The sequence below is a fragment of the Parasteatoda tepidariorum genome, chromosome 6 (genome assembly GCF_982258835.1).
Source record: "Parasteatoda tepidariorum strain Cologne lab strain chromosome 6, Ptep-v5.0, whole genome shotgun sequence".
Lineage (NCBI taxonomy): Eukaryota > Metazoa > Arthropoda > Arachnida > Araneae > Theridiidae > Parasteatoda > Parasteatoda tepidariorum.
The window spans coordinates 19,591,910-19,608,610 of record NC_141760.1 but is presented as its reverse complement, the minus strand read 5'-3'; the positions used below and the strand labels follow the sequence as shown (position 1 = coordinate 19,608,610).

At 26.6% G+C, this 16,701-nt stretch overlaps 1 protein-coding gene across 1 annotated transcript in view; it reads left to right on the top strand.

Annotated features, from left to right (window-relative positions):
• The first annotated feature begins 436 nt into the window (after nucleotides 1–436).
• The window catches only part of LOC107440233 (uncharacterized), a 513,892-nt gene continuing 497,627 nt past the window's right edge, over nucleotides 437–16,701 (top strand). The window contains exon 1 of the mRNA XM_087165502.1: nucleotides 437–742. The gene's annotated coding sequence lies outside the window, so the exon portion shown is untranslated. The remainder of the gene's footprint in view (nucleotides 743–16,701) is intronic.

Genomic DNA, 16,701 nt, shown 5'->3' with positions numbered 1-16,701 from the left:
TATTCAGTTTAAAAAAAGTTTTCTAAAAACGTATTTCTTAATTTTTAAATTATTATTTTTTACATCTTAAATACAAAAAAGGAAAATGCTAATTATCAAAAATTTAATCTTAAAAAACCCTAAAAAAATAATAATAATAATAACCTCATTTTCTTAATTATATTCAAAACTACATAACTTAATAAACAAGTAGAAACGTTCTTTGTAAAAAATTGTTTATCAATTTCCAATAAACTTAAGAAACACTAAAGCTATTTATACTCGTTAAGAAGTATCTCTTTCATAAGGAAAACAAGATTCAAAAACAGAAATTCTGTTTCTCAGTTTTGTATAATCGCATGGGAAGGGGTCTTCATCATTCGAAGATTAATAACTGGTTCTGTTTGTCTGTGTGTTCGACGACTGATGTGAATTCGTTTGATTGGCTGATTTCCCCGACCACGCGGTAGGAGCGCGAAAAGAAGAAGCACACGATTTCAACATCCCAAGTCGAGGTTTTATTTTATGAATGGTTTCGATGTTACGGTCACGATTTCTGTATAGTGGTCTTCTTGTTCATTTAATAATATTAATGTTCTTTTCTTTACAAATATTTGAAGAATTCGCAAGTGCCATCATTTAAAATTAAACGTCTTATCTTTAATATTTCATTTTCACTAAATTTTAATTTAAGTATTTATGTGTTTGTTGTACCTGGAATAAAATTTATCAACAGAGGATTTGTTTTGGATATACATGCAAGGTATTTATGAAAATAATATATTTGGATTAATTTTTCTAAATTAAAAAAATGTTTCAAAACTTTTCTAAAATAAATTTTAATAACCGTAATAATTAAATAACCGTAATTAAAATAAATTAATAATAACCGTAAATTAAAATAAATTTCTAAAATAAAAATCTAACTTTTAAATTATGCTTCATTTGGTTGAATTTATTTTTTAAAATTGAATTCTTAAATATTTAAATGATGTAGAATTTAATACCATATTTAAATACATTTTTGATCTTTCTATTTTTTTATTATTATTATCAATAATTTGATCTTTCTATTTTTTTTATTATTATCATCAATAATTTGATCTTTCTATTTTTATTATTATTATCATTAATAAATGTATATATAGTGCATATTTATGTAATAAAGTGTGCACTGCAAATAAAAGGGATTGCTTTTATTTATTTATAAATTCTGAAATTCTAAAAATGGTATTTTAACTACAAAATATTTAGATTAGTAGACACAGTTAAAGTACTGAAATTGTTAAAATTTAAAAAATGCTTGTGTTATTTCGATAAAAATTTGTAAAAAGGAGGTGAATTACGTGAAAATTAGTGTGAGTTACATGTAAAAATATATGCACTTTATTTTGCTCTTAAATTTGTATTTAATATTATGTAACAGTTTACATGATTTTTGTGAATATTTTTAAGTAGTATAAAGTCTAGAAGTTTCTACTTTTGGTCATAAAAACGTGAAAAATACAGCTTAGATCCGGTAATCGACTAAAATTTCTTTATCCGGTAATTATCTTGACCTAATCAGCAAAACCGAATACATGTTGCATAATTCAACTTGAATCAAGATCAAACCGTTTTAATGAAAGCATTTTTTTTTTTAAATTTACGAAAACTTATACCACTTTTAAAACAATTTATTGCTTTATCTGTCAAAAAGAGAATAACTAGTAGGAATATTTATTTATGAAATTTGTAGAAAATAAAAGTGAAAAGAAATATTATATACATCGCAGAGCATTATATCGTTATGATAACGTTGCAAATTATTAAATATTCACAATTATTGAAATGTTTGATGTTTTTTTTTCTTCCAAAAACGTGCGTTTATATGGAATTTTTTTTTATATAAGCTGAATAACTATTCGATAAAAAAATTCTGATATAAAGTACAAGCACTCTAGATGCACCATCCATAAAATCCATTTTTACCTTACTTGAGTAATATTTATTTAATTAAGGTGATTCAAGGATTCATCGGTAATTATTACTGCAAAAATTACGGTGTATCAGATTGTTTTTGCCCGTAAAATGTTCCGTTAAGAATGGATTTTAAGATAAAATAAACCGGCACGCTGAGTGCTGTTACTTTTCCCCGTAATTTAATCCGAAAATTTTTACATTGTTCTAAAAGAAGGACATTACTGTAATTTTAGTAATCAAATCTTTCATTTATTTATTATCATTTTTATTATTTTGCCTTATTCAATTGTAGATGAGAACATTGTCCCAAAAGTTAAGGTTAAAACTCTTGCAGATAACAAAGGTAGAGCGGTTTCTGCATTGGCAAGCACATGCATGAGAGAAGGTTACGCAAAATTTGAATAGCGATTTTAAAAAAAACGCACTTTTATACACTTGTAGAATTTTTCAATATTTATTTTGAAAACATGAAATTTCACACTGGAGTGGAAAAAAACAATTTTAATTACATTTTGACAGTTAAATTTTGAAGCAAGTCGGATAAGAAGCAATATAGTTATTGTATCTGCTGTTTCATTCTCTATTTGTTCATCTGATTATTTTCTATTTAGGGTTAGACTCATGTAATAATTAATATTTAAATTTTTTATTTATTATCGGATCATAAAATTTGCTAAAAAACATTTTTCAAAGTCAAATGTTTGTAAACATGTTAGGGTCATCTGTAAATATTCAATAAAAATTTATTTGTTTCAATTATTTGAATAATGTGGTTTTTAATTGAAATGGATAGTTTGCTAGGAGGTTTGCGTTGTTCTATGCATTATGAAACAGAACGTTCTCAGATTCAAATGAATATATTCTATAGCATGCTTTTTGCTAAATTCTTATGTTTTCTTTATTTCCTAAGAAATACTTTTTGATGTAACTTTGATGTTCTTTATACGATTTCTTTAAATTAGTATTCAATATGCAATAACATTCATAAATATTCAATAAAACATTATATTAAAAATCTTAATTATTCACTTCTTATTTTACCAACCTTTATGCATCTTGCCGAATTGTGAGATAGTGAGATCGTTTACGGACGCGGAAAGATAGCAGATTGATTTATTCAGATGGATGATTAGAGTCATACTTGAGACACTACCTCAGTGTTATTATTTAAACTAAAATCATAAAAATATCCATCTGCATTCAAACCTTAGGAATGTTCCCAATTAACTCATGGTAATGTATGTATGAAAGTAAAATATTACAGTAAACATTTCTATTAAAAAATGAATTTATATTTTAAAGTTCGTACACGCAGGAAAAATTTGGTAAAATTACCGTACTTGTATGGTACTAACATTTCTTCCAACAACAAAAAAATAAGATATTTAAATTATTCATTTCAAAATTTTTCGTCATAATGCAACGGTTTACCTGGAATTCTGCCTTTCAAAATAAAAGTTCTTATTACCGTATATATAGCATAAATACAAAGAAAATTTAACCGAATAAATGCTTTTTCTCCATTATCTAAGCTATTATAATAAAATCACCAAATTTTACAACATTGATTAAATTTTATCATATATTATAAAACTTATAAAACCATATCTTATTGTTAATTTTATCACAACCAAACTGCTTCGGTAAAAATAACCAAGCCTTTTGGATTTCCCATAGAGCTATAAACATGGTAAATTTCACCAAAAGCTACAAAAAAGTTTTGAACGTGTTTTTTTTTTCTCAGTGCTACCATGAAAACTTAGCTGGTTAAAGTTTTATTTCTCATCTTATGATTTACCCGTTTTGAGTAATTTAACAGTGTCGGACAAGCTTTAGAGTTTTTAGAGTTATTGTTGTTTCAATACTTCGTCTTTTTTTCTATTTAAAAAGATATTGTGATATTTACAGAAAAAAAAGCGAAGTGAAATAAAAAATAACACAAAAATAAATACAGTGAAGCAAACTATTGGATTACAGTAACATAAAAGGAAATAAATTAAAATGCAAAGTAATGATAAAAGATTATATTTGAATAGTAAGTTTAAAATTTCACTCGAAAATTTTTTGCGATTTGTTACTATTTGTCAAAACAGTTATAAAATAAATAAAATAATATAATATTTTTTATAATTAAGTTATAAAATAAAATTTGTTACTATTTGTCATCAATGACATTATAGAAGCGATTTGCAATATGCTTGATTGTACACAGTGCAAAAAAAAAAAATTGTGCATTGTGGGAAGTAGTCGCAATTTGGGAAATATGGTTCCAATAGTTGGGTCAGGAGGTCTCTCCGAAGTTCAGACTCTTTAATGTTACTTTTACATTTCACGTATTTTGTCATATCTGGAGAACTTTTTCAGCGAATTGAAACATTTTTTGCTCACAATTATAAAATTCATTCATCCGAAGATGATTAAAAGCAAAAAACAACATTTAGTAATTATTTATTATTTTTTAGTATTTTATTCTAATAAAAGTCGAAATTTTTTCAATTGTATGGTGAAAAATTTATTACGTTATAATAAATAAAAGAATTTTAAATAGCAAAATACAAAATTTGAGCGAAATTGGACTAATTGCTTCTGAGAAATCAAATTTTAAAATTACGGCTTTTTCAAAATTCGCATATTTGAGGTCACTCCTTTGAACCTTTAAGATTGAGGCGTAGAACGTGAAGATTCGATCATTAGATCAAAAGTTATTTAGGGTGGTCCATTTTTTTATTTTGCGGGCTGTACTTGTTTTCTAAATTATAGTTTGTAAATTTTTAGTATTTGAAAATATAAAGCATTTTAATTCACAATTTCCATGCACATTAGGGCAGATAACTATCAATAAATGTTTCTTGAATTTAATTATATTTACAATTTCTAATTTAAATTTTCCAAAATCTTGAACAAAAACACAATCTAAGAAATTTTTTAATACTTTTTTTTCTTTTCTAATGCCCGTCTGTGTTAACATCCGTCAATTCAGGCATCTACAGGGCGATTTTGTTAACCACTCTTACAGGGGCACCATATTAGGCGGGCCAACGTCGATCCCACAGAAAGGGCAGATAATACAGAGAAGGAAAGAACATCCATGCCTTGCCCGGGATTCGAACCTAGAACCTTTCTGATGCAAGGACAGTTCCTACACAGGCCGGTCGACGAATTTGTAAAACTAAAAAAAGTTATTTCAATTACTATTATTATTGTTAGCATTATTTTTAATAAAAAAATTTGTTTTACATTTTCTTTCTCAAATAAAGAAAAAAAAATTATTTATGAATATAGTACTAGTGAAGTTTATTGTAAATTAATTCTTGTATGTATTTTTCATATAGTAGAGATCTAAAAGTTAATATTTTTTTAATCAAAAACATCACTTAATGTCCTGAAATTTATTTATTATTTAGTAATAAGTAAAAACTACATATGATGCAAATCTTACAACTAGGGACAGGTATGAAATATCTAATCAATATGTATTTTCGATGTTTGTGATAAGTACCCAATATTTAGAAGTGTAAAGAAGATACAGCAAGTTACAGTAAGGTACAGTAAATAAATAAAATTTCTGACTTCTCGAGAAAAAGGATTAAGATAGAGCAACTTGAATGAGCAAACAGAGTGGAGTAAAAATAAAGAAAGACAGTTTCAATATTTTTAAAATTTATATTAATTAGCATTAGAAATTTCATAAACTTAAAAAATATACAAGTTAGAAATAACAGTTGACATGTTTTCAGCATTCAAAAATAGGTACCTATTTCCAAGATTTGTCAGACGTGAATAATTTTGGCATTGTTAGAGTTTATTACTTCCACCCCTCTTATCTTGATGCCTTGAAATCTTGTCTTATTCATATGAATTTCCCTTATTTACGACATTAGTTTCACACCACTTCTCCATAATGCATAAAAATACATGCTTTTTGCCCTAATTGGTTCCTTTTGGCCACTGTGGTTTTTCTAGTTTTGGTTTCTCAACCTTATTTTGCCATTTTTTATTGGTAACATTGCGTTTTATATTGTTTTATATTTTAAATCACTTTTGTTTCTTCTCACGTCTGGCAAAGTCTTGAAAATGGGAGCCTATTTTTGAGTGCTTGGAACATGCCAACTGTTATTTAAAATTTGTATATTTTTGAAGCAAATGAAGGTTTAAATCAAGTAATATCTTAGCGCTTATGTTTCTTGATTTATTGTTCAATGGATGTGTGGGGTATTGTGATTATTTATTTAATTTAGCATATCAGGTGTTACTTAAAACGCTTGTTATTTACTTTTGTTTTCTCAAATGCTGAAACAATTTATAAAGCATTTTAAATACAATACACACACTTTAAGTTATATAAGAAATAAATTTCAGTTAAAGACGAAACATTGATTATAACCTACTGTTTCCGCTTTACTTTTTACTTAAAAGTTCTAAGAATGAACTAGTCGGAAACCAGTCAGGTAGACACCATAAATTCTTTCTCTTCAGACGATAAGTAAAGAGACATAATAAAAAAAAAGGAAGAAAAAAGGCTATCATGACCATTAGGAAAGCCATATTGCAGTATTTATTGTAAACCAAGGGTCTGTCGGTGAAATTACAGAAACACGTGGGCTTTTTATAAAGACACTTCTAATTCCAGGGTTGGCTTCTTTATGGGAGGCGTTAGAAAGCAGACAACATAATTAACTACAGGTAATAGAAGGCAAGCTAAATTGCTGTTTTGTCGGTAGAGACTTGTTTATTTTATCGCCGGACGATCTCCTTCTAATTGAGCCATTAGTACTACGCTTGTAAGACGATACAACCTTTATAAATTTTTCATTCACTTATTGGATGATAGCCAATAGCTTTGTTAATTAAGCGTTTATATATGTTCCTGTATAATAACATTCAAATGAAATTTCGTTTTTCAAGGTTTTATATTAGTTCTTACTTAAGTCAGTACTATGAAGAAAAAAGAAACACTATGAATAACTTTTGATCTAAGTTTCGGAATTTCATGCTCTAAGAAGCAATCTTAATGAGGCGAGTGGCACACCTAAAATATGTTAATTAATTTATGAAGACGATAATTTAGATTATGAAATCAAATTCTTGATGGTACTTTATATAAATAAGCATAGTTTGTTTTTCTAAGGATACGTATTTAAACAGGAGTAACCGCAAACATATAAAAAGTAACTGCAATATGAGAAAAGAAGTTAACGAAAGATGAAAAGTAGTTAACGATGTTGTTATAATTTCAATTTTAAATTCTAGAATACGAATTTTGTTGAAAATCAGTTTGAATAGTTCACGAGAATTAAAAATTGAATTAACATATTTTTAAAAGACAATTCAACCAACTCCTTTCATTGTTTAAAAAAATGTATACAAATAAAATATATATAAAAATATATATAGTTCATTTAATGTTTCATCTTTTCCAAAATTCCAGTTCAAATTGCGGTAAAAAGTTCCGGTGTTCTAGTACTTTTTACCAAAAATCTATTTCTTCCGGAACATGTTACTGAAAACAAATCTGGTATACCGTAATTATTACAGTAATACAGTAGTTACAGTATTGCAGTACTATCACTGAATCACTCTAATTAAATAAATATTTGTTCGGTATAATGATAAAAAAATATTATTAGTAAATATTATATTAAAATATGTTATAAAAATCTATTACAGTATAATGTTTTACTAAAAAAATAGATTTTATGGATGATATACTCAATTTTCCAGTACTTTTCATAGTTTTTTACATTGTTATACAATTAAGAAATTAATGCAAATAAAATGTTTAGCCAATCAGCTTTGGCCACTTGCCAAACTAAAGAAATTAACAGACACAACACTAAAAAGAAAAAAATAATGAAGTAAAATAAAATAAGCAAGTGTAATAAAATAAGTAAATAATTTTGTTTAGGAAAGATAAAAAAAAATAAAAAATAAGAAAATAATTTTTGATTAACATTTTTCCGCACAAATAATTTTCCTTATGGCTATCGACAATGATTTTTATAGCAGTTCAAACAAAAGTAAGATAATTTTCCTATTTTTAATTTAATTGAATAATTACTTGAAATACTTTTAATTTACTTTAATACAAATGAAAATTTTATAAAGGCGTTTTCAAAATTTTTGTGTTATTGTGTTTTTTCTTAACTAAACGAATAGCGAAAATTATTTAGTCAAACAAAAATAAAATTTCTTTCCTATCTGTATTTGTCTCTGTCAATCTGATATTGATATCATTCGCAAATCAATATCATCAAATACATTTCTTAATGAGTTTCACTTTTCAATTTACTTAAAAAATAAGATCTTTTATTTTCTTCAAAAATAATTGAGTAGAAAATAAATAAAAAAATAATTCTCGATGATTAAGTCAAGCAAAAATACTCATTCTTATATTTATCTGTCTCAGTACGTGATTATTGATATCATTTCCAAATCACTATCGCATTTCTTAAAATGCATTTCTTAAAGAGCCTTTCTATTTAACTTGCTTAAAAAATAAGAGTTTTTAAAATATTTTTTCTAAACTAAACAACAAGCCTTGTATTATTACAAAGCACAAACTTTGTATTATTATATGTTTTATATTATTATAAGAATTTTTATATTATGTTTTTAAAATTAAATGAGTAAGGAGTAAAGAAATTTTTTTTCAACCCTATAGTCCAAAGGGGGCTATTTATAGAGCCGCATGTGGCTCGCGATTTTAAAATTTATCAAGAGACCAAATTTTAAAGAATTATCAAGAGAAGTAAAATAAATGTGTTTAATTCTTAATATTTAAATTCAATACGCATATTTTGTGCGTTTATTTATATGTTTTCAATAAATATACTTTCTGTAAAAAAAAAAGTTAACACCTTTTTTGTTTATCTTTTAAATTCGTATTTAATTGCGGCTCGCGAAACATTTCAAATTTTGAAAAATGACTCGACTATAAAAGAGCTTAGCCAACTCTGCTATAGTCATACAAAAATAAAATCTTGTTCCAATCTTTCCCTGTACGTGATATCGTTCGCATGTAGCTAGTTACTTTAAATGCTTTTCTTATCGAGTCTCTCTTTTCAATTTACTTGAAAAATAAGAGCTTAAAAGTTTTTCAATTATTTTGTTTCTGTGAACTAAACTAGAAAGAAATAATTTTTCCCACTATTTAGTCAACAAAAATAAAATCATGTACCCATCTTTATCTGTCTCCGTAAGTGTTATTGACATAATTTGCATAACGTGATATTGATATCATTTGCATATCCCTATCGCGTTTTTTACTTTACCTATCGTAACGAGGCTCAAGTTTTAATTTACTTGAAAAAAAAAAGAAATTCAAAATGTTTATATTATTTCGTTTATTCAAACGAAATAATATAGGATATAATTTTTCCCACTTTCAAGTCAAACAGAAATAAAATCTTATTCCCATCTTTATCTGTTTCTGTGATATTGATATCATTTGCAGATTACTATCGCGTTTTTTTTTCCAAATACTTTTCTTAACAAGACTCTTTTTTTTAAAATTTACTGAAAAATAAGAATTTTTAATATTTTTATGTATTTTTATTGTTGAAAAAATATTTTATAAAATATTTTTTCAACAATTTTGTCAAACAAAAATAAAATCTCATTCCCATCTTTATCATCCTCTGTATGTGATATCGTTCGCATATCATTATCGTGTTTCTTCAAATGCATTTCTCAACGAGCCTATCCTCTTTCACTTGAATATGAGAGTGAAACATACACGGTCCCATCTCAAAAACATAAGCTTCTCTTGAATTATGAATGGCTACCTTAGCTACTGATTAATGAGGATGCTTTTCTTCTAACGCGAGAAAGAAAAGAAAAAAAAAAGAAGATAGTAATTTGGAAAAGAAATGCTGTCGTGGGCTCTATATCACAGTTCAAGGTCGCCATTTTGTCTTGGAGAGTGTCTGTAGTTTTGTCTATTAATGAGATCGCAGTAAATCGCGTGGTGGTCCCACACTAATCGTCAGGTCGTGTTACCGATGACAGACATTGACAAATGGTTGGTGGACAAGATAGTGATTGGGACAATCATGAACATTTTAAAAGCAATTTAATGATTTCTCCGAAATATATCTGAAGATTGACATATGAGGGCAATCTGTAAACTCCCACGTGTTAAATTATTGGAAGGAATTAAATTTTAATAGCTAAATTGATGTATGTAAGAAATAATACGTTAAAATTACATAAATTTAAAGCAACATTAACCGTTTTGTCGTTTTCCTATTTAGCTAATCAATCTCTATTTTGACTTTGTTGAAAGATATCGAGTTTAAAAAAAAATTGCATTTGAAAAATTTACTTAATGAATTCGGTTAAATATGCCAAATATGGATATAATTTAAAAAATTAGCAAGAAAGTTAAAAAAAAAGATAATTATTGGGTAATGTTAAAAGTTATGGAAATTTAAATGGTTCTTAAATAAAATCATCGCATAGATTCTGATTGCCATACACTACAAAAAAGAGCACAAATATTAAAATTTGAACAGGTACGAGATATATACCAATTTCACACTCAATGATACATGCAATTCTTAATAAAAATGTTTCAAAAACAACAAATAAGAAAAAAAAGCTCTGTCAAACTAAACATTTTCTGAAAATATTCGGCATGGCATTGTAAAATATGACAAACTTGTCTTATATTACTTTTTAAAACTTTCACTTCACTGTATTTTAAATATCGGAATTCTGTTTAAAAGAAATATCAATACATTTTTGAAATAAAATAACTCCATTTAAGTGGAAATAAACATTTTTTTAAATGAGAATAAAATCTCCCTACTTGATATTTCTTTTAAATAAAAAAAAATTCTGTTTTATATTCTGAAATGATATTTTTGTTAAAGAAAATCATAATTCTCGTTAATAAAACAAAAATATTCGGTATTTAAACCATTCAATTGGCAATGTTTCCGTTCATATGGCAACGGCATACCATAAATTTTGGTTCTTAAAATCATAGATCTTGTTCCCACATATTTAGTAAAGGATACAGAACTGAAAAGTAAATTTAACCGAATAAATGGTTTTAATGTCATGTTTGGAGGTATCATTTTTAAACTAGCAAATTTTACCACATTTACCAAACTTCATCGCACTTTGTAAAATCATATTTTAGTGTTAATTTTATCAAAATCTTTAATGTAAAATTATAAAGCTTTTTAATATCACCATAGTTTCGGAAACACTGTAAATTTGATCACAATGTGATAGCTTTGACAATACTTTTTTTTTCTCAAAGTAATAATAAATCTCAAGAACAGCTGCAGAGCTCAAAAAAAAAAAAAAAAAAAAAAAAAACTAAAACTTTATTGTGTTGGATTGTGAGCAGAATTAAATTTGATGTAATGATAACTGATTTTGGATGTAGTGGTCAACGGTTGAAACTGGTATTTTCATCAGCATCCAAATCTTGCCGAAAAGTGATCGAAGTTTCGAACTCCTGAGAAACGCAAAAGCGACAGATGGAATTCGCTGTAATGAAAAATGGGCAGTTATATTCACCAAATCATTTTTTTTAAATTAAGGACATGTTTTCACCAAAAGTTATTTGTTCATGTAATAAAACAGCATTACTTTATTTAAACCAGACTCTGTTTCAAATCAATCGTGAATCAAATTAATAAATAATTTTCCCGAAATATTTCTGATTCAAACAACAGAATACTTGACTGAACGGAATACAGACTGAACTATAACTGAATATTTTAATATTAATAAACAAACTTTTGCTTATTAATACAATAACATTTTAAAACATTTAGAAACAATATTAAATGAAAAATTATTTCAATTTGAAAAATAAAATCAAAATTATTTTTTTAAAAAAAGCTCGTTGAAGATAGCTTGTTGTCCTTGAAGTTATTTTTTCCATTTTTAAACGTACACATCTTTATTAACATATTCAGAGCTTTTAATAAATTATTCATAAGATCATCAACGTTGTCATTTTTCCTCGCAATTAAATAGGTTTGATTTTATATTTGAATTTCTAATGAGTCATAGCACTGTATAATTTGTCACCAGATTCTTAAAATGTATTACAATGTATAATTTCAAACTGTTGATTGGTTTATTTAAATTACTCACGTAGTGTTATAATTAATTACTTTATTGTCTAAAAGGGACACCTGATAACGGTTATGGCGTTTCTGCAACGGTAAAACACCTTCACAGTTATAATAACCTAATTTTTAAATTTTAAAATATCCTTTTAAAATTCTTACATTTTTTGTATTATATTTTAAAGTATTTTATTATATTTTATCTACGATTAATGATAAACAACTTTTTCATTATAGGTTACATTTTTAACTATATCTGTATCCTAAAAATGTTACATTAAATTCAATGAAATCAATAAATAATATTTAACATAATCAACATTTCAATACAATTTCCTTATCAATAAAAATTCTAATAACAAGTTCAGTAAAATTAATTTACAAATTTAATAGAAAACCAATACATTAGAAATCACAGTGTGATCTACAGACTTATTAAATGCTCTTTCTATATTCAATAAATATTACATTCATTTATTTTGTTTAATAGCAAATTCTTTACATTTTATTTCATATAGTTAAGTCTTTTAAGTAATGTAAATAAGTTGAGACAAAACAAATATATATGTTAATACATACCAGTGAAATAAAAAAAATCTTAGTTCATGTCATGTGATTTGATCTAGAGCGCAACTCCAAAGAAAAAAAGGGAAAGAAAAAAAAAAAAAAGAAAAACTCTGAAGAAAGAGAAACAGATCTATGTCATTAATTCGTCGTTTCCTGGCATACAATACGATTCGGGCATCAAAGTGACAATTAGAAACTATATTTCTACCGCGGCAAAACATAACTAGCAGACGATAAAAAATAACTCTTTGACTATCTTGATTAAAAATAAAATTCCCTTAAAAAAGTAATAAAAATATGCAAAAATCCCTAGATCATTAAAAAAAATTACAAAAGCACTCATACCCAATAAATTATTGCCATGTTATTTTTTTTTAGTTTTTAATTAGATTCTTTTTAAGTTAAAAATGAAAGCGATTATTAAATTAAATAATAAATTTGGAAAAATTCTTAGTTTTGTGATCTCTTTTGTTACAACTTTACTTAACCTTTTAACAATCGTTCTTTTTTCATCTTACAAAATATACATACCGTATTTTTGATTCTTTTGAGTCCGAAGTTGTCAATATTGTGTTAAAGGTGAGTAAATACATTATTGACATTCTTAACAATTACGAAATTATTGAAAATGAAAACATATAACATTTTTGTGGCAATGGAAAATGAAATGGTTATTTTTCGAATCAATTTAATTTTAATTTAAAGATACTTCTATTTATTCTATAAGGCTGATGTAAACAATTCACAGCTTTGTGTTATCGCTTGTTATTATTATTGTTAATGGATGTAAATATACAAGTAATATTAATATTAATATGTTTTCCTTCTTTATTTTTTTATTTTTGATTTACACTTATAATTTATCTTGAACGTAAGTTAATATAGTACAAAGACAACCTTTTAACAGTTATAATACTTGTAAATAATCATAAGCATCGAAGACAGGCGATTTCAAAAAGTGATTACAAAATTCCATAAAAAAATGATACCTCTCAGTCTATTTCCAATTATACACAGACCTTACACAGTGATTACATACGAAATACGACGATTAAGGTGTTTTAGTGGCAAATGGAACTATTCAACTAGGAAAGCTTTTTGTTAACCATGGATGGTTGACGGAGAAAGTTTCGAATAGCAACTGTCTTCCATTTCAGCATCCACAAGGTATATTCTGAAACAGCGGCATATAAATCAGCGGAATCCCAGTGTTCCATAAAAGGATCTCAAGTATCCCGAGACTTAGGATTTTTTTTTTAATCAGCAATGATTTCGAAACCTGTTATTAAATTTCTATCCAATTAACAATCCATTATTTATTTAATATTTCCGTTATTTTTATTAATTCATTTAATTCAAAAAATACTTGAGATAAACGAAATATCTAAACTATGTTTTTCTAATAGCAATATAAAGAATGAATTATTAAACGAATATGCAGTTTTGAAAATTTTCATTGGTATTTCGCTTAGAGTAAAAATAACCAATTTCAACAAGGTGAAGTGCGTTTTTCTGATTCTCTACGCTTCCTTTCTTCTTTTTTCGTTTTTATTTTAATGCAAAACATATTTCAATTTATTAATCTTTTTTCTTTCTTCGCATTAAAACCAAACTAAAAATCAGACTAGATTCCGCTCCAGACTTGTGAATTCAATTGGGTGACGAAAATCCCAATTCGTGAATATGAAATGAATCCCAATTCTATATGATGAAAGAATTTCATTTTTCATTCTTTCACTTGATATTTTCTAAATAATTAATGAAATTTAATTCATCACGTAATTTCATAACAATTAAAAGTCTTGCCTTTTATTAATTTATATTTTCACGGTTGTTAAAGAAATGTATTCATTAAGTCTTAGGGTTCCGCCAAAAGAAGGTCGATCACTTAGGGTTCCAGAACCGAAAAAAATTGGGAACCGCTACTCAATAGGATTGAGGTTTAGAGAGCTGTAGCAAATTAATAGGGGGAATATCTAGCTGTTGTGTTCTGTCTTCAATTAAAATGAAATGTGCATTCCTAAAAAGTAAACACAGGATTTCACGAAAACATCCATCTACTCAAATCAGAGTGCCTATCTTAAAGACATTGGGGGTCATGCGGCCAGTCAACCTGATGCCAAACCTGACCATCAAAGCTTGGCCACAATAATAGTCGATTTTTCGAGAGCAACAAGCATTTTCTTAATTCTCACTGTTATCTAGAGAGAACAGGGCACCCCACACCTATCTGCCATGTTGGAGAAATTAAGCAAATGCCTTTCTTATTGGTATTATTGGCCATTGTAGAAAATGAATATATTCTCCGGTTAAATAGGTCAATCAGATGTTTAGACCTCAATCCTATAAAACATGTCTGGTATGTTCTGGGGAAGACAATTGGCTGTTTTTCGAAGGCTCCGTCGTAATACGAAATGATGCTTTTTTGTGAATAATATGCTATTTTTATAACTGCTGTAAGTTTTCAGCTGTTACTTATGACTGTTAGGTCAATGTCTATCTAAAGTCTATCTAAAGCCAGCACGTCTATATGGAAAACACAGTTTTGTGAAAATAAAAAGCGTCTGTAGTCTAATTTTTTAATATTTCAAAATTTACTCCAATGCTGCATTATGTGGGCTCATAAAAATTTACAAAAACTGAGAATAAGGCAGTGATATTGATAGTTTTTATCCAGGTGGAAAAATGTCACCAAATTGATGATTTTTAAAAATTTAATAACTTTTAAAATATAAAAATTATTTGTCGGTTCTACTGCCCAGATAATTCTTCACGGCAAGATTATATACATAGTTTAATAAACATAATGTAATAAACATAATACTAACTAAAATAAATATAGGGGAAGCAACAATCTGGGAAATATTGATCTTATAGTTTGGTTAGGAGTGCCATACAAAGCTTGGACCCCTTAAAATAATTATTTCTTTTTGCGTATTTCGCCATATCTCGAGAACATTTGAAACGAATTGAAAACTTTTTACGCACAATTCTAAAATTTGTTTGTTCGAAGAGAATGCAAAAATAAATTTTAATAAATATTTGTTATTTATTTCACTTTTATTATTTTATTCCTTTATTATTTTGAGCAAAATTGAGTAAATAGTTTCTGAAAAATCGAATTTTAAAAATAAGACTTTTGAAAATTCGATTTCTTAGGAACTATTCAACCAATTTCGCTCACATTTTGTATTTTGTCATGTAAAATTGCATATTTTAAAACGATGCAAACTTACAATTCAAAATTGTTTCGACCAATTATTAAATAAAATAATAGAATTCTTAAAAAGTTATTAAAATTTTTTTTTCATGGGATTTTCTATTTTTTATCTTTGGACAAATGCATTCTATAATTGGGTGTTGTTTTTAAATTTTTTTAATTCGCTTGAAAAGTTCTCGAGATATGGCGAAATAAGTAAAAAGTAAAATTAACATTAAGGAGTCCAAACTCTGGATCGTCCTCCTGACCAAATTATGACCATATTTTAGAGATTGCAGTTATTCCCTATATTTTGGGGGCCAGAAATAAGAATCCGTCAGAATAAAGGTACGTTTATTCAGTAGGTTTACATGTACATTTGTACAGTATTATCTAAACTTTTGTGTCTGATTTCATAACTTAAAATATCACCTGCAATATGTAATTAGCTCATTTGAGAAAAAAATATTTTGTTTAAAAACTACATATTTTTTGTTTAAAAAAATCTATGCAGTCAATTTTTCTTTGAAATCTCCAACGCCATTTTATCACCTTATATCAGGGGTTGCCAAACTTTTTTGATCATCGACCCCTACATAATTTTTCGAAATCTCCATCGACCCCCATAAAAGTAACTTTCTGTTAATTAAAATAAAACTCTATTAGATACTGTGTTTGTACATTTATTTTATGATTTTGAACATTTATTAAAGTAATAGAACATTATGTAACAATAGTTTTATGAAAAATATATTAATGTTGAAATATAAATACCTTAATATTTATGAAATAATAAGTAATTATAAGTAAGTAGAATTAATAAGTAAAGTAACTACGGATTTATTGCTTCTTAATCAATGACATGGGTGTGTCTGGTGTTTTTTTTTCTGCAAGGTTCGTTAT